The sequence below is a fragment of the Choloepus didactylus genome, chromosome 17 (assembly GCF_015220235.1).
Source record: "Choloepus didactylus isolate mChoDid1 chromosome 17, mChoDid1.pri, whole genome shotgun sequence".
Classification (NCBI taxonomy): domain Eukaryota; kingdom Metazoa; phylum Chordata; class Mammalia; order Pilosa; family Megalonychidae; genus Choloepus; species Choloepus didactylus.
The window spans coordinates 34,926,676-34,950,092 of record NC_051323.1 but is presented as its reverse complement, the minus strand read 5'-3'; the positions used below and the strand labels follow the sequence as shown (position 1 = coordinate 34,950,092).

The 23,417-nt window shown below is 38.1% G+C and overlaps 1 non-coding gene and 1 pseudogene across 1 annotated transcript; both read right to left on the bottom strand.

Annotated features, from left to right (window-relative positions):
* Nucleotides 1-3,881: 3,881 nt before the first annotated feature.
* On the bottom strand, nt 3,882-12,086 carry LOC119512079 (annotated as a pseudogene).
* LOC119513001 lies at nt 6,641-6,747 on the bottom strand. Its single transcript, XR_005212511.1, has one exon. It is a non-coding gene; the product is annotated as a U6 spliceosomal RNA (small nuclear RNA).
* Nucleotides 12,087-23,417: the final 11,331 nt, after the last annotated feature.

The window sequence follows — 23,417 nt, the reverse complement described above, 5'->3', positions numbered from 1 at the left end:
CCAAAGGGACCAAGTTAGGGATATCCAAATGTCACAAGAACCACAGTGATGCAGTTCTACTCCAAGCTTGTAGATGGGTTTAAGGGTTGGATGTTGACTTTAGCTAGTGGCTGTAGGTTAAAAGTAAATAAATAAAAGTAGAATCAAAATTATGGGGGACAATAATAAGCCAAGGCTATGCAATGTGTCTTAGTTAAGGTTTTGGAGTTCAGAACAGATTAACCCTGAAAGCTAAGATTAAAAAAAAAAAAAAAAAGAAATTAGCACAAAGCTCATCAGATGGACTGGGAAAATGTGTTGGAGGTTAGCAAATAAGACTACAAATCCTTTGGCACACTGATACTCAAGACACACAGAAGTGAGTTAGGATAGCTGCCTTAGGACAACAAGATTAATTTGGGGCTGCTCTGGCTGGAGAATCTGAGCCCTTGGAAATATTTGTTCAGGATTTGTGCCAGGGCTGTGCATGGTGACCTTAAGATGGTTCGGTGCCTCCACAGCTGAACATATTTTGGGGAAGGTAGGGAAAGAGGATTATATGTTATGAGAAGTAAAGCATTAATGAAAACAAGTCACAGGGGAAATAGATGGATTCAATGCACTGGAATAAAGTATCTATATTTTTAGTTCAGATTTTCTGAGTTGCTGAACCTAAAAATTAATTTTTTCACTTAACTTGCCTGGTTAAAAGCAGAGACTTTGAAACCAGTAGACAAATGCCTTGACTGGTTATGAATTCAGAAGAGGTGATGAGAGAGGTGTATATTCAGGAGGATGTGATATCCTGAGGCAATAAAAGAGTACTCTTGTTTCTAAAGAGCAAAGAAGCTAGTGGTACTTACAGAAAGGCTATGGCTTGAAAGGAATTTTTCTCTGCAAATAACTATTTGTATAAAGAGAGATTTTAACAAAAAATAAATTAAAAAGAATCTCCATGAAAAGTTGTAAAGTGAGAGAACTGAAAGAGGGGTTGCTTCTTCAGAATCATTTCTCTAGCCATTGTTTCTAATGTTTTTGGTGTCTGTTCTGTATCCCAAGATACTGTCAAATTAGAAAAGAAGAAATCGTAAGTGAATTTGTGAAAAGGCTCATAAATCCAGCTGTTCTTACTATCTTATTTTACATGGGAGACTGCTATTTAATGTACGACAAAATATCATAAATTAATAGGACTTCTGATTCCAAATGCAATGCTATTTTTATTGGAAGATGTGATCTCTATGCCCCATTTACTTATGGCTTTCTGTGCTGTTTTCTCACATTTCAGAGATTCCCATGCTTTTGGCTATAAGAACAAGTTACAGCAACTGCTGTTTCTTTGGTTCAGAAATTGCCCTAAACCTAGCTCAACTACTGCCTTGATTCACTGGTATCCCTCATTTTATATCTATTGTGGTACAATGAATTTTGCTTTTCTTTCTGAACCCACCAGTTTCTAGTTTTGTTGGTCTAGTTCGGGATCTGGCATCTCAATGAGTATTTAGCTCTTCTTCTCAGCTGACCCTTAGTATGTAGCAAGCATGCATTGTGCTTTTTTTTTTTTTTTATGATTGGGCATCAACCCTTAAGTACTCCTGTTTTTAGCATCTATTTTTGGACCATTTATGGGTAAGAGGAATCCTATTTCCACATTGAGTTTGACAGATCTGTTCTGTGCAGAGACAAAGATTTGGATGAACTAAAAATGGTACATCATCTTGAATTTTGGTTTCTTTTTAGTCTAGTCTGTAAAACATTGTAGTGGTGACAGGTTCTTAAATAGTTGCTTGCAATTTACCAAAATAACCATTAATCTTAGCCTATTAATTTTTTAGAACACTTTATAAATGAGCTAATGCATATAAGTTACTTGGTAGAGAGCAGGGTTTCGCAACTTCAACACTGTTGGCATTCTGTTCTGGGGTACTGCCCTATGTATTGTGGAAGTTTAGCAGAAAACCTGGTCACTACTCAGTAGATGCAACTAGCACCCTCCCCTCCAGCTGAGACAACCATGAAGCCCCTAGGGGAAAAAAATTCCCCAGGTGAAAATCACTGGTATAGATTGTGGCAGGTAGTTAGCAATTTGAAGTCTTTAGCTATTATTATTTTCTTCAAATTTTTTATAAAGGTAAAATTTATATACAATGCAACATACATCTTAAGTTGATAATTTAATGAGTTTTTGATACAAGTATACAGCAGTGTAACCAAAATCTCAATTAAGGTATAGAACATTTCTATCACTTCACAAAGTTCCCTTATGCCCCTTCCCTGTCAATTTTACCCTTCATAGGTAACCACTGTTAGGATTCATGTTACTGGAAATTATTTTTCTCTATTCTTGAACACTGAAATTATAGCTATGCTTCAAGTACTTTGTTTCAACTGGTGTCTATCATTTTCAATTTCTTAAGATGCCATTTAATACAAGAATAATTTTAATTCTGATGAAGTAAATTTTATTTTTTCCTCTTAGGATCAGTGCTTTCTGTTGTCTAAGAATTATTTGTCTATATTCCCCTAAATTTTCTTCCTAAGGCTTTATAGTTTCATCTCATGTTTTGATCTGTGGTCAATCTCAAATTAATCTTTGTGTCTGATGTGCAGTTGGAGTAGTTTTATTTTTCCCCATATATTTGTCAAGTTGTTCCAAAACCATTTGTTAAAAAGATATTCATTTACCCATTTCATTTGGTACCTTTGGAGAAAATAAATTGACTCTATTTGTCAATCTGGATTCTCTATTATATTTCAAGCTACTGCTACCATCTAGTGAATCATTCATCATAGATATTTTATTTTTCAGTTTTATAAATTCCTTTTAGTTACTTCTTTTTATCATTTCTAATTATCTGATTTTTTTCTATGACAGACATTATGTCCATTTTGTCCTTCATGTCCTTGAACATATTTATATTTTTTAAAGAACATCGCGTCTCTACCAATTCCAACACCTTGGCCATTATGAGCTTTGTCTCTATTGACGTTTTTTCTTGATTATGGGTCAGATTTTACTAATTCTTCATATGTCTATCAGTTTTTATTTTATGCTGCTCATTGCGGATGTTGTGTTGCAGGGAGTCCATACTGTCTTCCTTCTAGCGGTGCTGAGATTTGTTCTGTCAGGCAGTTATATCTTTAGTGGATCTTGATCCTGTCAGGCTTGTTTTTAGGATCTGGTATTTTCCTCATAGTCTTAGGACTTGACTCTTAATCAAAGCATGTTTCTTATTCCTATATTGTGGCTTTCCTGAGGTCTCAACCACATTTCTAGGTAGTTAGTAAAGTCTCTTCAGTCTTGCTAAGCCAGAACTCCAAACTCTTGGCACTGAAGGATATTTCAGCTTTCAGATCTGCAGTGGTTAGTCTGTCTGTCTGTCTGTCTTTCTTTTCTTTTTTTTTCGCACAAAGATGTATCTTATTTCCAAATCTTAAAAAAAAAAAACAAAAAACAACTACCTTCACATTCATTACAGGAGCTATTGTTCCTTGAGAGCAAAATGTTCCCATATGAATGGCTCTGTACATATTAAACAAATGTTCTAATAAATGTACCTTATGTATTGTAACTGCATGACATTAATGTTTTCAAGATACACAATCATGGCTAGATAAATCTTGCTGGGAACAAAAGCAGCTCGGTATTTTCAAAATATGTACAATACACAACGGTATAAACCCAACAACTACAAATCATTTTAAAATATAAAAGGTGTATTAGAAAATACTCAGGCACATGTGTAAATGCTTAGACATGTGACTTGACCCTCTTTGATGGTATATGTGTATTTTTTGGCTCATGGCTAATGGCTCCTTCTACAGCACACCCGGGTTCTTAAATGTGTCGAGAGTTCAGGAGTTGTACTGTCTGTCAAGGTTTTCCTGATGATGACATTGCTCTAATATTCCAGTGTCACTGTCTTAGTTTTGAGGTGTTCATTTAGCTTTTCCTCACCTAAGTCTTTTCCAAAGCCAGACTATTTAACTCCAGCAAACAGGGCCGCCACATCCATCTTGTTTATGTGTTAATAAAAATGGTTCCTGCCTCTAGTTTTTTCCCTCACATACATTGCTTTATTTATGCCTTTTGTAAACACCCCTGAGGCCAAACCATATTCTGTATAATTTGCTCAATGCAACACACCATCAATGTCCCCATTTTGGAATTTAGAGATGACCACAACAAGCCCAAAGGATTCCTCTTTGGCAAGTGCTTGTGGTCTTCCATGCCTGTGAACACAGCGGGTTCCATAAAAATGCCTGGTCCATTTGGAAATGAACAGAGGCGATGGTAGCACATTGTGAGAATAACTAACAGTGCTGAAAGGTGTGTGAAGGTGGTGGAAAGGGGAAGCTCAGAGTCACGTATGTCACCAGAAGGAAAGCTGGAGGTTAAAAGATGGGAATGTATAAAACAGTGACTCTTGTGGTGGACAGTGTCTGTGATTAACTGTACAAATATTAGAAATCTCTTCTGTGAACCAGAACAAATGTATGACAATACAACTAGAAGTTAATAATAGAGGGGCATATAGGGAAAAAATATATACCTATTGCAAACTATATACTACAGTTAGTAGTATTTCAACATTCTTTCATAAACAGTAACAAATGTACTATACCAATACTACAAGTTAACAATGGAGGGGGGGTGGTTAGGGGTATGGGAGGATTTGAGTTTCTTTTTTTCTTTCTATTTTCTCTTCTTTGTCTTTATTTCTTGTCTGGAATAATGAAAAGATTCTAAAAATGGAACAAAAATTGTGATGGATGCACAGCTGTATGAGGGTACCGGGGGCAACTGATTGTACACTTTGAATCTTTGGATAATTGTATGGTATGTGAACAATCTCAATAAAAATTAAAATTAAAACAAAACAAAACAAAAAAATGCCTAGTCTTTGGACTTGCCTTTCCCATTCACCAAGGTGGCCCCCTCTTTCACTCTAGTTTCACAGTACTGCAGAAGCTTTTCCAGATGGGCCTTGTGATTTTGGGGTCCATGATCAGTAATCTGTCAAGTGAATCACCAATCACCGCTCTTATCACAAATTCATTGTGGATGGATTCTTCTGCAAACAACCACCCAGCCGCAATACAGTTCTCTCCTTTGTTGAAAAATACTGCTCCTGTGCCCATTTGCACAGCCTTGTCAAGTTCACAGTCATTGAATATTGTAAGTGGAGATTCGCCACCAAGTTCAAGGGAAACTTTCTCCAAGATGCTCACAGCACAGCTTTTCACAATCTGTTTGCCAATAGGCATGGGACCAGTGAAGCCAAGTTTGCGGATATCTGGATGTTCATAAAGGCATTGTCCCGCTATGCCCCCGGAGCCTGGAATGATGTTGATTACCCCCTTAGGAAAACCTGCTTTAGCAGAGCGCTCTGCAAACTTGGAAGCATTCAAAGGTGTGAACTGCCCTGGCTTAAGGACTGCTTTAAGGTGCTGCATGCTGCCAGACATGCAAAACTCTTCCATGCCAGCATCATCAGTGGGTAATTCCAGGGGATGATACTGGCACAGACACCAAGTGGCTCCTTCTTCGTAAAAGTTAGATTGCGATTTGGATGGACCTGTTCAATTGGAATAGTAGAACCCTAAATTCTGTCACACCAGCCAGCAAAATATCTGAATGTTTGCACTGACACTCCAATGTGAGTCTTCAAAGTCAAAGTATAGACAGCCCCTGAATCGAGGGCTTCAGTGGTTGCCAGCTCTTCTTAGTTCTCTTCCATTAAGTCTGTACATCAGTCTCCCTCTTTCTCTTGCATTCATTTTGCCCCGTTCTCCATTTTCAAAAGCATTTTTTGCTACTGCTACTGCTATGTCAACATTCGCTAGGGAAGCATAGGATACCTTGCATATCATAGATCCATCCATTGGGTTGATGGTGTCATACATCTTTCCATCATCTGCATCTATGAATTCTTTTATGAAACACTGATATGGCATTTTTTATGGTCATTTCATTAACTTCCTTTGAAACAATCCACTACAAGCTCCACTTCTTGATCTTCTCTACTCAGTTTCCTCATGAACTTTTGGATGAAATCTTCACACTTGGTGAACATATAACATCTCATTTTGTAACTGAAGCCCACTACATTTCTGTCTGATCTCTTCAAGCAGCCTGACAACATCCATTGAGCTTGTTCCAGACTTAAAAAAGTCTGTTGAGTCTTCAATAACAGGGACATTGCTTAAGATTCCAGCCCAGATGACTTTGATGGTCTCTGCCACCTTCATCTCCTCAGCTGTAGGGAGTTCTACCACTGAAGCCTCACCCACTGAAAACTACTGACAGCAGGAATCTTTTTTCCATCCTCTGACTGACGATTTCTCAGCATGAGAGCTTTTCCACTGTTACCAAAAAAAAGTCCATTTGGTATCTTTAATTTCCAGTGGTTCTCCAGGAGGCATGGAGCTATTCAGCAATGACAGGCCATAGAAAGTAACCATCTAATAAAGTGACAAACCCAGATTGTGAGATCAGGAAGTGAAGACAATTCATAGGGGTGTGTGCAAACACCTCACACTGCAAAAAGGCTGAAAGAACTGTCATTTTTAATAAAATTGTGACAATACGAAGTGCAAGAGACTGTTTTGGGCATCTGAAGAAATGACACAAAGAAAGAGATGGTCTGTGAATGTGTGAAGAAATATAGAATGCTCCATGAATTTGCATGCCGTCCTTGTGCAGAGGCCATGCTAATCTTCTCTGTATTGTTCCAATTTTAGGATATGTGTTGCCAAAGGAAGCACGGTTATTCTTTCTTTAGCCTCCTTTGTATTTGAAGCGCAGACCCCAATCAAGAACTCATGGTACCCCTCTATTACCCTGATCTGCAAATTCCAGCTCCTTCAGAAGACCCCAAATCCAATTTTTGCTTCTTTATCTAAGTGAGTTCATCATGTCCTCCTTGGGCTCTACATCCCTACATTGCTATCTACAAAGTAACCCAATACAGAATTCCAGGGCAAATGTGGGATGCTTCATGTATTTTCTTTCTCTTAAGGATAATACTTCAGCTGTATCTGTTAACAAATGCCTGAGAATATTTGCCTCCTGTATTTGGTCCTGTTGTACATTTGTTTACAGCAGAAAGGAAAGTCCAGTAGCAATTTATACAGAACAAAAGTGGAAGTCCCTTGATCTTTAAAAGAAAAAACAAAAACACATTTTACTAAGTATAAAAATAACATACATTTATTTATTTTTAGAATCGTTAAAACATACAGAAAACGTAAATGTAAATAAGATGATAAAAATTATGTATAAAATCACCACTTAGAAAACAGTAGTTAACATTTAGGTGTATTTTCCAAAGTGTTTCTCTTTTCTTTTTTTTTATTTTTCATCTTAACAGTTTAGGTCCCAAAGACTTAATCAGGGAAGTTGCCTCTTTCTCTCTTTTGCTTGCTTGCTTGTTTATTAATATTTATTATTTTAATCAGTTTAAAGTGTAAAATTATGTTGTGCTAAATATATTAACCGTCTTGTTCAACCACCGCCGTTATCTGGTTCCACAAGGTTTCCATCACCCCAAATGGAAACACCGTACTCATTAAGCAGTCACTTTCCACTGCACACTTACCTAATCCCCTGGCAACCACAATTGGCTTTCTGTATTAGCCTATTCTGGACATTTCACATATATGGAATGACATAATACATGGCCTTTTGTGTCTGGATTGTTTCACTTAGCATAATCTTTTCAAGATTTATCCATGTTACAACATGTATCAGTACTTCATTCAGTTTTATAGCAGAATAATATTCCATTGTATGCATATACCACACTGTGTTTATCCATTTATCTACTTGTAGACATTTGGGTTGTTCACAATTTTGGACTGTTGGGAATAGTGCTTTTATGAACATTTGTTTGCAAATTTTCATTTGAACATAATGTTGTTCTAGTTTGCTAATGCTGCCGGAATGCAAAACACCAGAAATGGACTGGCTTTTATAAAGGAGGTTTATTTGGTTACACAGTTACAGTCTTAAGGCCATAAAGTGTCCATCAACAAAGGGTACCTTCACTGGAGAAAGGCCACTGAAATCCAGAAAACCTCTGTTAGCTGGGAAGGCATGCGGCTGGCTTCTGCTTGCTTCCAGGTTGCATCTCAAAATGGCGTTCTCCAAAATGTATGCATCACCTTGACGGCCGTCCTCAAAATGTCTGTCTCAGCTCCAGCTAGCTATGAACTCCTTCTGTCTGAGCTTATATAGTGCTCCAGTAAAGTAAACAAGGCCCATGCTGAAATTGGAAATTATCCAATCAGAGTTATTACCTACAGTTGGGTGGGTCACATCTCCATGGGCACTGAACCAATAGGTTCCAACACCATCCACACTAATATGTCTGCCCCCACAAGAATGCGTTAAAGAATGTGGCTTTTTCTGGGGGACATAATAAATACAAATCAGCAAATATGTTTTCAATCCTTTTGAGTATACACCTAGAACTGGAATTGCTAGGTCTTATGGTAATTCTCTATTTAACACTTTAAGAAACCACCAAACTGTTTTCCATAGCAGGTGCATCATTTTACATTCCAACCAGCAAAAATGTATGAGAATACCAATTTCCCCATATCCTCGCCAACAATTATTTTCTCTTTTAAATGTTTTGTATTTTTTATTATGGCCGTTTCATTGTATGTGAAGTGCTATCTCCCTATGGCTTTGATTTGCATTTTCCAAATGCCTAATGGTGTTGAGCCTCTTTTCCTGTGCTTATTGGCCTTTGTATATGTTCTTGGAGAAATATCTGTTCAAGTCTGTTGCCCATTTTTAGATTGGGTCATTTCTCTTTTGCTGTTGAAATATGAGTCCTGTATATATTTATTGTACTCGATTCTTATTATACAATTTTCAAATACTTTCTACCATTCTGTCGGTTGTCTTTTCATTCTCTTGATAGTGTCTTTTGATGCATAAAATTTTTAAATTTTTTTCACAAAATTTTTTAATTTGATGAAGGCAGATTCATTTGACTTTTTTTTTTTTTGCTTGTTCTTTTGGTACCATATCTAAAAATCACTGCTAAATCCCAGACCTGAATATTTATACCTTTGTTTTCTTTTAAGTGTTTTATGGTTTTAGCTCTCATATTTATGTCTTTGAACCCTTGTGGTTTAATTTTTGTATATGATGTGTGGTGAGGATCCAACTTAATTTTTTTGCATGTGATATCCGATTACCAGGTGAATTTAAGATGAATTATGTGTGACAAATAGTGCTGTCAAGTCCTTTTACTTGCAGACTAATTACCTTTATCTTGAGAACATGCATGTAGTGGGTTGTATCTCCTCGGATATATAAAAGGGTGAGCTTTCTTCCCTTTTTCACAGTCTTGTTAATGGATTGCCTGTGATGCATATCACATTCTGTTTTAATTGTTTAGTCAATAATAAACCTGTCATTTTTCGTCTTCCACTTTCAAGGAGAGGCTTTGTGGGTTGGAAGATTTTTTTTAAAGAAAATATGTTTCTGCGACAACACTTGTGAAGATTGTATTTTCTGCCTCAAGCCAAAAAAAAACTTTCCTGATCTTTGCAACATGGTGTGTGTTGGGCATTCCTTCAATGCTTAGCCAAGCCATTTCCAATTCTGCCTTAGCCTTCACTTTCTTCTTGCTCTGAGCTCAAGATCAGCCAGATGTGAATGCTTATGGTCCTCTGAGGTCTTTTATGAGCGTGCAAGCTGTCTTGAGTATGCATGTGGCTTCCCAGATTCCAGGGTTTATGTGGGAGCTTCTCAAAGCCCTTATTTCCTTATTTCACTCCCTGGTTTTTCCTCCCAGGCTTTTTGCGTGTCTAATTTGCCTCAACGGTTCATTTTTGCTCCAGGTTGTAACGGGTTGGTTGTTTGTCTTTAAATGTTTCTTGAGGAATAGCATCCTCACATAGCAACTTCTCTGCCTTAAGAGGATTCGACGTGAAGTGAAGGTAAAGAAAACCCCTTTTGTCAGTCCTTCAGGGAACCCACCAGTCGGGTTAAAACAGAAGAAAAAAACATGATTCCTTGGGAACAAGGTCCTTTCTGCTCCATTGGAGCCAGGAACCCACCCTGAGAACTTGTGCTGCTACCTTGAAGACCACTGCTGCACTGGGGTAAGCCATGGAGCAAAGTTAGAATGCCACAAAGCTCTCCTTTCATGTTTCAGTGGCCTTTCTCCTGGTGAAGCATTTGCTTGGTTGCTATAAACCTTTGATTATCTTCTAGAGTTCTGATAAGATTGATTCTGACAGTTTTTGCCAGGTTTTCAGTGTTTCTGGGGAGGGATAGGCCCCTGAAGTTCCCTGCTCTGCCATTTCTGCCAACGTCAATCCCGGGAGGTTGCTTCTATTCTAGGTCTAATGCAATTTTATTGACTCGAAGTAGAAGTGCTGCTTTGCTCTTGCCTGCCCAAATTCCATTCCTACTTCTTTTAGGTATAGGATCTCAATTTTTGTTTTGGTAATTACCTCATTGATTGATAGCTTAGTGGAAATGTCAATTACATATTTCTGAACTCCGTTAACCAAGGAGCAAGTTTGTGACCTGAGTTTGATCAATTAGCCTTTTTCTCCTGGGAAGTGATAAGGACAGAAAATCATTGGCATGGATTCATCTAATGTCAGAGTAAAGACTGTTCTCTTGTTTAGTTCTTACTGCCTGGATCCTGGACCTGCTTCTGTTCCTATTCATTTTTGATGCCTGCTCTTCATTTTTCCCTTTGAGTCTATGAATTATTCCATGCTTTCATTATAAAATAATTTCAGGCTTATTTTAACCCAAGTGTTATTTTCTGTGTCTTACAACCAAAGCACTATAATACATCAACAGGTCCTGGAGTGGGCAAGAGATCTTCAAAGAAATGTTTAATTGGGCTAAGATAAGTGAAAGTCATGTTCTGGGACGGAAAACAAAAGGGAAGATGACATCTGATGGCATACGATAAGGAGATAAGAGAACAATAAGCTAAAAATATTTGAGATCTTATCTCAAGAGCCAGAATGAAATTCACAGACTTTTGAGGGGATTAATGTGAAAATGCCAAAAGAATTTATGTTTTCTAACCTTGGGCTAAAATCAGGAAACTCACACACACAAATTAAAATAGCAAAGATCAAACTCAGAGAATGGGACTTTGAGCTGCCAAATTACAAAATTATCTTAATTCACCAGGTCTAATATGAAAGATAGTGCATTGATCAGCTAAGAGGCAAATTCCAACAACGATCTGGGATGATTCCTTGGATTATCTCAAACCCATAAACCTCAGAGGTAACTATGGAGATAAATGAAGAATACCTAAATAAGAACACGCTAACTTTATTTATTCGAGCTTGCTATAGCAAGGGAGTCAGTCACTATGACTTGTGTTTGGTGGAGACTCAAACACAGGTAGAAGAATGGGAAAAATTTATGGTAGAAAAATGCAGATATGCCCTGTATGGACATGTTCTTTAGTCTTAGTCTGCACCCTGGTGGGTGTGTTCCCATTGTAAACAAGACCTCTTCAAGACATTACTTAAGGTAAGGTGCAGCCAAGTAAATCAAGTTAGGCTTTATTCCAGGTTCCTTGAGTCTTTTATACACAGAGTAAAAGTCACAGGGAGGGAAGCCAAGAGATGTCACCATGTAACAAAAAAGGCTTGCTGGTAGCCAGACCTGGAACCCACAGTCTTCTGGGAGACAGCATCACCTTGCTGATGCCTCAATTTTGGACTGCTCCTACCCTCAAAACCTTGAGCCAATAAATTCCCATTGTTTAAGCAAAACCATTGCACAGGGGAACTAAAACACTCTGGTTGGAGGCATTTGGCATGGGGTAGGCTTACTAAAGCAGCGCATCCTACATGGGGGAGCTGATTGGGCTTTCTCTGGTTGGTCCTAAGTTGGAAATGGGTATAAAAATTAGGGAAGCTGTCAGTTATTGATCAAGTCCTAGCTATTTTTGGTCAATCGTTGCAGAGTTTATGGTCTGGCTTCCATTTCTGGTGCTGTAAATACGGCCAGCTTTCTGGCTTGACTGCTGCAGGTAGTGGGCCAGAACTTTCTTGTCTGATGGCTGCTGATAATGAGTCAGAGTTTCATGGTCATTGTCCATTGGTATATTCAGTCTCGCAAACCTTTGATGAGTAGCCATTTAAGTTAAGATGTTATGCACTTCAGTTTCTCCTCTCACCCCACTCCTCATTATAGTTAGGCCAGTAATCAGATTCCAAGCTCAACACTCAGCATGTTCTAAAAACTGAAACAGTGAATGAGAACAGGAAATAAAGAGATCAGGCATAGAATGATTTTTAGGAATCTGCTACTTATATCACTCACAACCTTCATTATATTGGTGGAAATGGATTTTGAGTTTGCTCAAATATAGAAGAGAGAAATAGCATTTAACCCAGGCAGAATTTATTGATAAGGATGAACTAAGCAGAGATTCTGGCCACAGTGTGCTCCTGTAAATCTTAACCCCAAGATCCTTGAATTTTCTCTCATCTGGGTCTATCTTACTGACCGCTTCACTACATCCATCAAAAAATCTCAGAAGTCTCTTTCCTCACAAAGATTTTCAGGGATGGGTTATTTAGGGAAAGCATGGGATTATTTAGGAAAAAAAAGAAGGAAAATACTGGCTTTTCTCTTTACATGAAGAATGCTGTAAGGAGGGAATCAAAATGCTTTCCTTCATTTCAGTGTGGGTGGGAGGAAATAATTTGTTTTCAGAAACAAATTGTGGGTGATTACCATAACAGGCAGCAGGATACAGGGGTAAATAGAACTCTGACCAACAAAGATCTCTGCTGTGATGCCTTATTTGTGGGGTTCCTAAGACCAAATCATTGTGTCTCTGATGTCTCACCTGATTTTCATATCCAAGACTCCAGATCTGGCAAACAAGTAACAGACCTGAAACAGCAAATCAGAGAATAATGAACTCGTATTTACCATTGTTTAGACTTGAAACAATTCAATCCAAGGGCCTTGAATGAAGACAAAGTTGAGTACCCTGCCGGTGGGATCACACTGGACCAGAACAAATACAGTTAATTTCCCTCTAGCTTTCTTCAAAGAGACCTAGAGACACTGGCTGGGCAACTATACCTTGGGAAACCTGTGACTTAACTTTTTCATCTGTACAATGGGGGTAATTATGGTAGCTATATTGTAAATTTTTATGAGTACTAAGTAAAATATAATTCCTGAAATTATATAGAATAGTACCTAGTAAATACTTAATAACTTTAGCTTTTAACATTATTGATATAAGTTCTTCCAATATTTCTCCTCAGGGCATATTTGTATTTTATAGAGTCTTCACTGTTAACTATTAAAAAAAGAATAACTATTTAAAAGCAATTTGAAGCCTCCAGATAGGCTAGTGTGGAAGTTGTGATTCAGATGGTTTTAAAGTGCCTCAAATTGTCTTATGTTTACTTAGCCATCTACTTTCCTTTATCTAATAATAATAACCTGGACTTACTTAAGGAGAGATTTTATTCAGAAGCTATTGCAGTAGGGAGAACACGTCAACTATAAGTTCTGCAACCACTTCAGAGTGAAGGCCGAAAGGGCTTTCTTTTATAGGAAGAAGTAAAACAAGGCTGGAAAGAACTGGCTGTAGTGGAGTAAGTGAGCAAGTAACATGATTGAGCAATTGAACAGAAAATGTTTTTCTTCTTAGTCAAACGATTCCTAGAAGGGGCTCTTAAGAGGGGCAGAGGGTAGGGATGTTCTGCAGCCCAGTGATTCTTTCAGCTAAAGGTTGGGACAAAATTTGGGGTCCTGGGAAGAAGAGAAGTTTGGACAAGTCAACTTAGTACACATTTTGTTCAGATTGGTCAGTGAGGAAAAACAGTTCAGCTCATCATTTGTGAGATAAGGAAAGGGAATTTGGAGGGTCTGCGTTTGGCTTTGACATAGATAAACAATCATATTTAAGTCATATGGACTTTGCAGTAAGTTCTTTCCTGGAACACAAAAGGGTTGGGGTATGTGTTGTTCTTTTCCAGGAACACAGGGTGAAGTTCAACATTGTCATCTTGAACTTAAGATCAGTCCTGTAGGTAAACTCTTGACCGCTACCTAGAGGCACCCACCCTCCAGTAAAATCCAATAGCACCTTGGACATACTTCTTTTATATTGTTGATCACATTGAATTATATTTAGTTGCTTCTGGGTGTGTTTCCCCTGAAGAAGATGAGCTCCTGAGGATCCAAGGAAAAAAGTTATAGTAGACTTGATGGTAAGAATGTGGGGATTAACATCTGTGCTTCTCCATATAATAGCCATTGTATTTCACCTATTTAAGTACAATTTTCCTAATTTTTCAAATGGGTATAGAGATGTAACAAAAATTCCTGCTCTGTCAGCCTTATATTGTTTCTGGTGAAGTGGGAGGAGCTTGGGACCTAGACTCGGTCTTCCAGGGCATGATCCCCAGGTCCACACTGATTAGCAGTGAGACCTTGGCTGAGTTACTCCCGCTCTTCTGTCAACCTTCTTCCGTCATAAAGGATTATACAGAGGATTAAATGGGCCACTCACAAGAGAGCATTTAGAGCAACACCTGGCACATGGTGATTGCTCAGTAAGTGTTAAGAATCAGTATTGAAAAACTCAAATCAAATACACATAAATATCCTTCATAACTGTTAATTCAGATATCAGTTATGAAAATGAATTGATTAAAATGTTTGAATAAATGGATGAATGAATAATTTTTTATCTATATGATGTATGTTGATTTGCATTAATATTTTACCTGAACAGATTGCTATATTTAAAAGTCAATTCCAGGTTTCCCATTTATTTTTAAGACTTCCATGGTGAGCCAGACTTTCATGGTTGGAGAAAATGAAAGATGATCACATGTAGCATTAAAAGATTGCTTTCCCTCAAGGTGTCCTTGATCTTGAACCTCAGGTTCTATTTCTGCAAAAGGAGAGAACTGGTTGCTCATCTCCTCATTATATGCTTCTCTGTCTTAGCTGTTATAACAACCACTAGTACCATCTTCCCATAGTTATGAGGCAAGAAATAATACCTGCTTCTGTGCTGCTATATAGTTGAATGCAGTGGCTTTTCTTTCTTAAAAAATAACATTTGTTTAAAAATCCCCACTGTCTTAGAAATAACTTTAACACCACAGTAAAAGCATCCTTACATGTTAATATTTATGAAAAAAAAAAATCCTTTAAAAAACCACTACTTGTTTCTAGCATTGAAGACTGCATGGTTTTTAAGTAACATTTGCCATATAATATACAAGTGATGTTCTATATGCAACTTAAATAACATTTTTATGTTTTATTCCATGATTTTATATATGTCCTACTGACATTTGCTATCCATATTTGGAACCCCATTTTATTTCTGGTTTCATAGATTGCAGCCATAAAATAATGCACAAGATTGAACATTTACCACAAATCTCAAAAAGATGTAGGAGGAAATGGGCTCCAAAATGTAATGTCTTAAAATGGCATAGTGAAGTAGGGATTTCAGTACTTTTATTTTGCTTTGAGACTTGCTAGAAAACTACTGCTAAGATTGCTCAGTATTTAAATAACAAGTAGAAGCAGAGATTCATAATTAATAGCCAATTTTGAAATAATTAAGGGCACTGTTGTTTTAGGGAAAGTCCTTTGAAATATAATTACATCTCATTCCAAAAGAATTTATGATTAAAAATGTTCCAATTTAATTTACCTGACATTGGCTTCTATTATAATATTCTGAACTTTAATGAATTACATTATCAACCTACTTAATATAGTTGTATGACCATGTTATGTATCCATTGTCTCTAATTCTCTTAAATGCTTTCTTAACAGTAATTTAGTCAGCCTAAAGGGATATTCTTATGGGTTGTACCAATAAATCCCAGACAAATCTTAAAAAATACCATATATTAGAACAAAATTAATTCAATTGTATCATTCTGAATCTTTCAAGAACTATAGTTTCCAGTTTTGTAATTAGGCTTGCATTTATTCCAAACATGTCTACTGGACTTTAATAGTCATGTCCTTCATATATATATATATATTCTTGAATATACCATTTTACAAAACAAAATCTTTTCTTTGTAAGCCAGAATATTAAGTATTCAGAGGAATAAGAGTCCACCAAGTACAATAGTGTGGAAGTTACTTTGTAAGGTAAATATTGGGTCTGGAATTTTTTTTTGAAGCAGGCAAAGTATAAATAAAAAAATCATACAAAAGTAAATGACAAAAATATACAACTGCTACTCTAGACTAATATGGGGCTTCATTGTCCTCATCTCTCCTCTGAATCTGATGCTGATTAATCATATTCAAAGTCCTTTCCAGCTTTAAAATTAAAAAGGCTTCAGAATATCCTTGTGTCATGGACTGTTTAAATCAGACCCTTGAGTTTTGAGATTTTGAAGATCTAGTTTGACTCATGTATAGCCAGCCTCCAAGATGGCTCCCACTGATTCAGACCGCCTGATGTTCACGCCTTTGTGTCTTCCCACCCTACAGTGTACCAGGTTTCATCTGTGTGATCAACAGAATATGGCAGAGGTTGTGGTATGGTATTCCCAAAATTAGATTAGAAAAGTATGATGGCTTCCATCTTGGGCATGCTTGTTTGCTTTCTCTTTTGGGTCACTTACTCTGGCTAAACCTAGCTACCAGGCCGTGGACAGCTCCACACAGAGGCCCATAGAGTAAGTAACTGAAGTTTCCTGCCAACAGCCACACAAGCGATCTTGGGAGCAGATCCTCCAGCCCCAGCAGAAAGTAACCCCAGCTGACAGTTTGACTGAAATCCCCAGAGAGATCTTAAGCCAGAAATATTCACTTAAGACACTCCCAGAATCCTGACCCTCACAAACTGTGTGAGAGAAAAAATGTTTGTTGTTTGAAGCAGTTATGTTTGGGGGTAATTTTTTACATAGCAACAGGTAAGTGATACAACTTGCAAAGAAAAGAACAAGGCTTGACATTTCATACAAATCAGGATCAGTGAATTGGCTGTGCATAATTAAAGGGCTTGAGACTCAAAAACAAGTTATTTTTGGTCTAAAAGGAACTCCATTGTTCATCTGTGCCTAAGGGTAGTTGAACTACACGATTAATCTCTGGCAATATCTCCTCTGGAAAGCTCTCTCTGAAGGACTTCGAAAACCTCCTGTTCTCTGTGGTCCCACTTTATCTTGGTTATATAACAGTTGTTCCTATCTATCTTCATTTCTACACTGATTGCTCATGTGTAGGGAATGTGTTTTTTATCCCTGTAAAATCAAAACTCCTAACAGTTCCTGGTGGGAAGTAATTACTTAATATGCATTTGTCAAATAGATGTCTAAATTATCATATTGTAGGTCCCATGAGATCCAAGCAAGAGATATTTTCAAAGTAGAAGAAATGTGCAGTCAGAAACACATATTAGAGCAAGGGGAAGTGGACAGTTTTAAGGGTTATTTTTCAGACCCAGTGTCTTTAAGAGTCTCAGCTTCCAGTTTACATGTCTCCTTGCCCTGAACAGTCTGGAATGAGCGCTGATTATTTCCTGCTTTTCTCTGCCTCCAACTCTTCCTCCCTTGATATACTTCCTTAGTTCTAACCATGTGATTCAAAAATTCATTTAGAGAAGCCCCTTATGCCAGTCCACATTTTGTAAGGAAATATTTTAGAAGAATCTATATATTCATCCCCAGCTGGACTACTCAACAGTGTTGTTGTGAACCACTGACAAATCCTTTCTGCGTCTTACCCTGGAATAGTAAATACATATCTGTTGTCAGGCACCTTGGGTTAGGGGATGTTTTAGCAACTGCACCAGGAAATCAAACCATCAAAATTATCCTTCACATTTGCCAAAGATATGGACAACTCCTTGGTTTCATAGTCTAATGGAAAAGCAGATAAAAAGATAGAAACTTCAAAATAGATTGAATATTTATTTTATGTATATAGAAGAAATAAGATCTGCTAAACTCTAGGTTATCGTTTTTATAGGTTATTCTTCCTATGTAAATAAGTCGTTATCTGGCTAAGTATTTCAGATTGGGTCATCACTGATGATTTACAAAGCTGGGTCTTAATATCTATTTCATGTAATAATTGCTTAAATACTTGGAATTATAATCTACCATCTACTTCACCTGGAGAATTTCATATTTCCTAACTTAAATGTGGAGATAAAGCCTATGTACCAGTTAATGACTGATCTGTCTGTTGGAAGCAAAAATTCCACCAGTGATTTATTTCATTAATTCACTAAACCTTTCAGCTGCAATAGCCTTCAGTCCCAAGCAGCTAATATTGCAATAAGGATTTCTGAAAGAAGATAATGTTGGAAGCCTCTAGCCATATTTGCAAGTAAGTCCATGTTATTATGACACTCAAATGATTGATCAGTGGGAGCACAAGACATTGGTGACTTTTGCAGCATAGCTTCCAGACATAATTTTCAGATAGCATAAAGATTGATTAAGGAGAAGATTCCTCCAGTCCTATAGTTTAAAAAGACTGTGAAGGGTGATGGTTTGCATACCACATAAATATTATTAACCTAAATTGACTCATCTAAGTAAGGTATCAAGTATCATCAAGTGTCAGGTTTTATTTTTCTACTGTTTGAAATGACTATAACAAACATTTGGAGAATAGGTCACTTATTTTGAAAGAATAATGGAAGACAGAAAGTTACATAGAAATTATTTCAAGTTCTTCAGCTCATTGGCTAAATATGTATAAAATTCCTCCTTAATAAACAGAATGTGAAATCAAAATCTAGACATTAGTTAAAGGTAGAAAAGATGGCTTTTTAAAGAAAAATACACATAAGCTTGCATTTGTCACACTCTTCTTGCTTTAAATAATGAATCAGATATGTACATTACTTCTAAATTAAAAGTTACAATTATATCTGAATCACCTGCTGGCTGGCTGGTTTTCCTTCCTTCCCTCCTTCTTTCCTTTCTTTCAGGTTATGGTGACAAACACTTTTTCCCTTAGTTTAACACAAACAAGCCTGGAGACTAAAGTTAAGTGGAGGCCTGTTTCCCTCGGATTTAGTGTCTTAGCCACAATGTGTGTGTGGTTCTGCATGTATGTTTTTATGCTCATTTCTCATATAAAAGTATGAAATTTATTCATTGTAACACTTCTATTCCATTGAGAATGGATCCTTAGGTATTGAAAAAAAATGAGGTCATCTTGATGCTAATGACTTGCAAATTCATTTGTGGTCCAAAGCTGTCTTCCGAATTTCATATGAATAACAACCTGCTTGGTCAAGTAGATGGTCAAAGACTTCAAATTCAACATATCCAAAGTAAAACACAGGTCTCCCTGCCCACTTCTCACTGTCTCTAATCAAAACTACTCCTGTTTCTCACCTAGACAACTGTTTATGACCCTCAAAGTGTTTCCTCTGCATAAATCATTTGCTCATTTCCTGCTGTCTGAGCTACCTTTTAAAGACCAAATTTGACCACACTAGGGTTCTGAGAATCATCACTCAAGTTTGAAACCTGTTTCTTGATTATTCTTGGGCTCTTTTACTAAAAAACACAAATACGTATGTTCAGGAAAGCAAGCTCACATTTTTTCTTCCATTGGCTGAAAAAGGGGAGCTGGTGGGGATGGGAAGGACTCTGATCCTAGTTGAAGCCAGGGGTCACAGTCTCCATCTTCTGGCAGAGGCTGATAGATCTAATGAAACATAATGAGGTTAAGAGCTACTTTTAGCAGGTTGAGAATGGTTCCTAAGACATGGGGTTATCTTCTTCTGATCAGAGAAAAGTGGTCCTTGCCATAAACTGGCCTCAGTGATATAGCAGAGAATAGGGGGGCGTAATCAAAAAGGAACAAGGTTCTCCATAGAGGACAAGGTGTTTTCTCTGAAGATGAGGTTAATTTGCTATAGTCAAAGTTCAAGAAGTTTTCCATGGATATTCCCATGTTGTTGATGTTCATCTTTATTATGAAGAATTATTCAGAATTCTCATTTTCTTAGTGTTATGCCTAGAGGCTTCTATTAATTAGAAATAGTTCAGGGATCTTTTTAAGGTGTCTCTGTAACTGATGTAAACAAGTCCAGGAAAGCCAGTACTGGGCTTTCCTTCACTGATCACATCATACCCAATGACTTCAAATTGCTCCTAGGACTCGGAAAGAAATTCTTACCAGGGGCTGCAATGCCCCTGGCCTTTTTAAGTTTCTAAGCAGTTTCATGCTTTTTCTAGCCTCAAGGTCTTTGCAATTCTTTGACTGTGGTATTCCCCTTCTGCTTTCACCTACTTAGTCCAGCTTTCAGTTCTCAGATTTAATATAATTTTCCCATGTTATATGTGTTGGAGTACTTGTCTACTGCTAAGCATTTACTGCTACATTTTTACATGTGATTATTTAATTACTGTCCATGTCTACCATTGGAATGTAAATTTTATGAGGGCAGGGGCCATGTATGCTATGCTCACATAGTGCCTGGTACAAGGTAGTATTCAGTAATTATCTGTTAAACTGATAAATTTTAACAAAAGAATGAACAGTAATAATACTCTACACTTTTGGATCCTATAAATCTTTATACATACCCATCAAATGCAAACATGTAATACTGTATTCAAAGCAAAGGCAATTAGATCTTGTTATTTACCAGTTTAAAAATAAAACTCATTTAGAATATAAAAGTTAATGAGATGGAATTACCAGAATTGTCCAAATAATTGAGTGCCCTAACATTCACTTTAAACTGTAACTTTAATAATATGACTCTTCTCAAGTCTGGAAATGAGGTAAGTTGTAAGAATGAAATATTCCTAACACAGCAACCAACCAGTCACAAATGTCAGTGTTATCAGTGTCTCTATTTCACAGGTTTCACCAAGGACTCAAGCAAGTGAGGACAGACCATTTTAAGTGCATTGATAGATGACTCCAGTCAGGACTCATCTTTACACTAAAATATTACAAAGAAAAATATGTCTAAAAGATGTATAGATCTATGTTATAGGGACATATATACTATGCATAATACAGTTTCTGCATCAGCTAAAACAAAGAACCTGTGTCTTTATAAAAGACAGTCTGAGAGGCGGGGCAAGATGGCAGACTGGTGAGCTGTATGTTTTAGTTACTCCTCCAGGAAAGTAGGTAAAAAGCCAGGAACTGCGTGGACTGGACACCACAGAGCAATCTGTCTTTGGGCATACTTCATACAACACTCATGAAAACGTGGAACTGCTGAGATCAGCGAAATCTGTAAGTTTTTGCGGCCAGGGGACCCGCGCCCCTCCCTGCCAGGCTCAGTCCCGGGGGAGGAGGGGCTGTCAGCTCCAGGAAGGAGAAGGGAGAATTGCAGTGGCTGCTCTCATCGGAAACTCATTCTACTGATTCAAACTCCAACCATAGATAGACTGAGGCCAGACACCAGAGACTCTGAGAGCAGCCAGCCCAGCAGAGAGGAGACGGGCATAGAAGGAAAACAACACGAGAAGCTCCAAAGTAAAAGCAGAGGATTTTTGGAGTTCTGGTGAACACAGAAAGGGGAAGGGCGGAGATCAGGCCTTGAGGCGCATATGCAAATCCCGAAGCAAGGCTGATCTCTCTGCCCAGGGCACCTTTCCTTAATGGCCCTGGTTGCTTTGTCTATTAGCATTTCAATAACCCATTAGATCTCTGAGGAGGGCCGTTTTTTTTTTTTTTTTTTTTTTTTAAATCCTTTTTGCTTTTTCTAAAACAATTACTCTAAGAAGCTCAATACAGAAAGCTTCAAAGAATTGAAATTTGGGCACGTCAAGTCAAGAGCAGAACTAAGAGAGCTCTGAGACAAAAGGCAATAATCCAGTGGCTGAGAAAATTCACTAAACAACACAACTTCCCAAGAAAAGGGGGGTGTCCGCTCACAGCCACCATCCTGGTGGACAGGAAACACTCCTGCCCATCGCCAGCCCCATAGCCCAGAGCTGCCCCAGACAACCCAGTGTGACGGAAGTGCTTCAAATAACAGGCACACACCACAAAACTGGGCGTGGACATTAGCCTTCCCTGCAACCTCAGCTGAATGTCCCAGAGCTGGGAAGGGGGAGCAGTGTGAATTAACAGAGCCCCATTCAGCCATCATTTGAGCAGACTGGGAGCCTCCCAACACAGCCCAGCAGCCCAGAACTGCCCTGGGGGGACGGCACTCACCTGTGACATAGCACAGTCATCCCTCAACAGAGGACCCGGGGTGCACAGCCTGGAAGAGGGGCCCACTTGCAAGTCTCAGGAGCCATACGCCAATACCAAAGACTTGTGGGTCAGTGGCAGAGACAAACTGTGGCAGGACTGAACTGAAGGATTAGACTATTGCAGTAGCTTTAAAACTCTAGGATCATCAGGGAGATTTGATTGTTAGGGCCACCCCCCCTCCCCGACTGCCCAGAAACACGCCCCACATACAGGGCAGGCAACACCAACTACACACGCAAGCTTGGGACACCAATTGGGCCCCACAAGACTCACTCCCCCACTCACCAAAAAGGCTAAGCAGGGGAGATCTGGCTTGTGGAGAACAGGTGGCTCGTGGACGCCACCTGCTGGTTAGTTAGAGAAAGTGTACTCCACGAAGCTGTAGATCTGATAAATTAGAGATAAGGACTTCAACTGGTCTACAAACCCTAAAAGAACCCTATCAAGGACAGCAAATGCCACGAGGCCAAAAACAACAGAAAATTATAAAGCATATGAAAAAACCAGACGATATGGATAACCCAAGCCCAAGCACCCAAATCAAAAGACCAGAAGAGACACACCTAGAGCAGCTACTCAAAGATCTAAAGATGAACAATGAGACCCTAGTACGGGATATGAAGGAAATCAAGAAGACCCTAGAAGAGCATAAAGAAGACATTGCAAGACTAAATAAAAAAATGGATGATCTTATGGAAATTAAAGAAACTGTTGACCAAATTAAAAAGATTCTGGACACTCATAGTACAAGACTAGAGGAAGTTGAACAACGAATCAGTGACCTGGAAGATGACAGAATGGAAAATGAAAGCATAAAAGAAAGAATGGGGAAAAAAATTGAAAAACTCGAAATGGACCTCAGGGATATGATAGATAATATGAAACGTCCGAATATAAGACTCATTGGTGTCCCAGAAGGGGAAGAAAAGGGTAAAGGTCTAGGAAGAGTATTCAAAGAAATTGTTGGGGAAAACTTCCCAAATCTTCTTAACAACATAAATACACAAATCATAAATGCTCAGCGAACTCCAAATAGAATAAATCCAAATAAACCCACTCCGAGACATATTCTGATCACACTGTCAAACATAGAAGAGAAGGAGCAAGTTCTGAAAGCAGCAAGAGGAAAGCAATTCACCACATACAAAGGAAACAGCATAAGACTAAGTAGTGACTACTCAGCAGCCACCATGGAGGCGAGAAGGCAATGGCACGATAT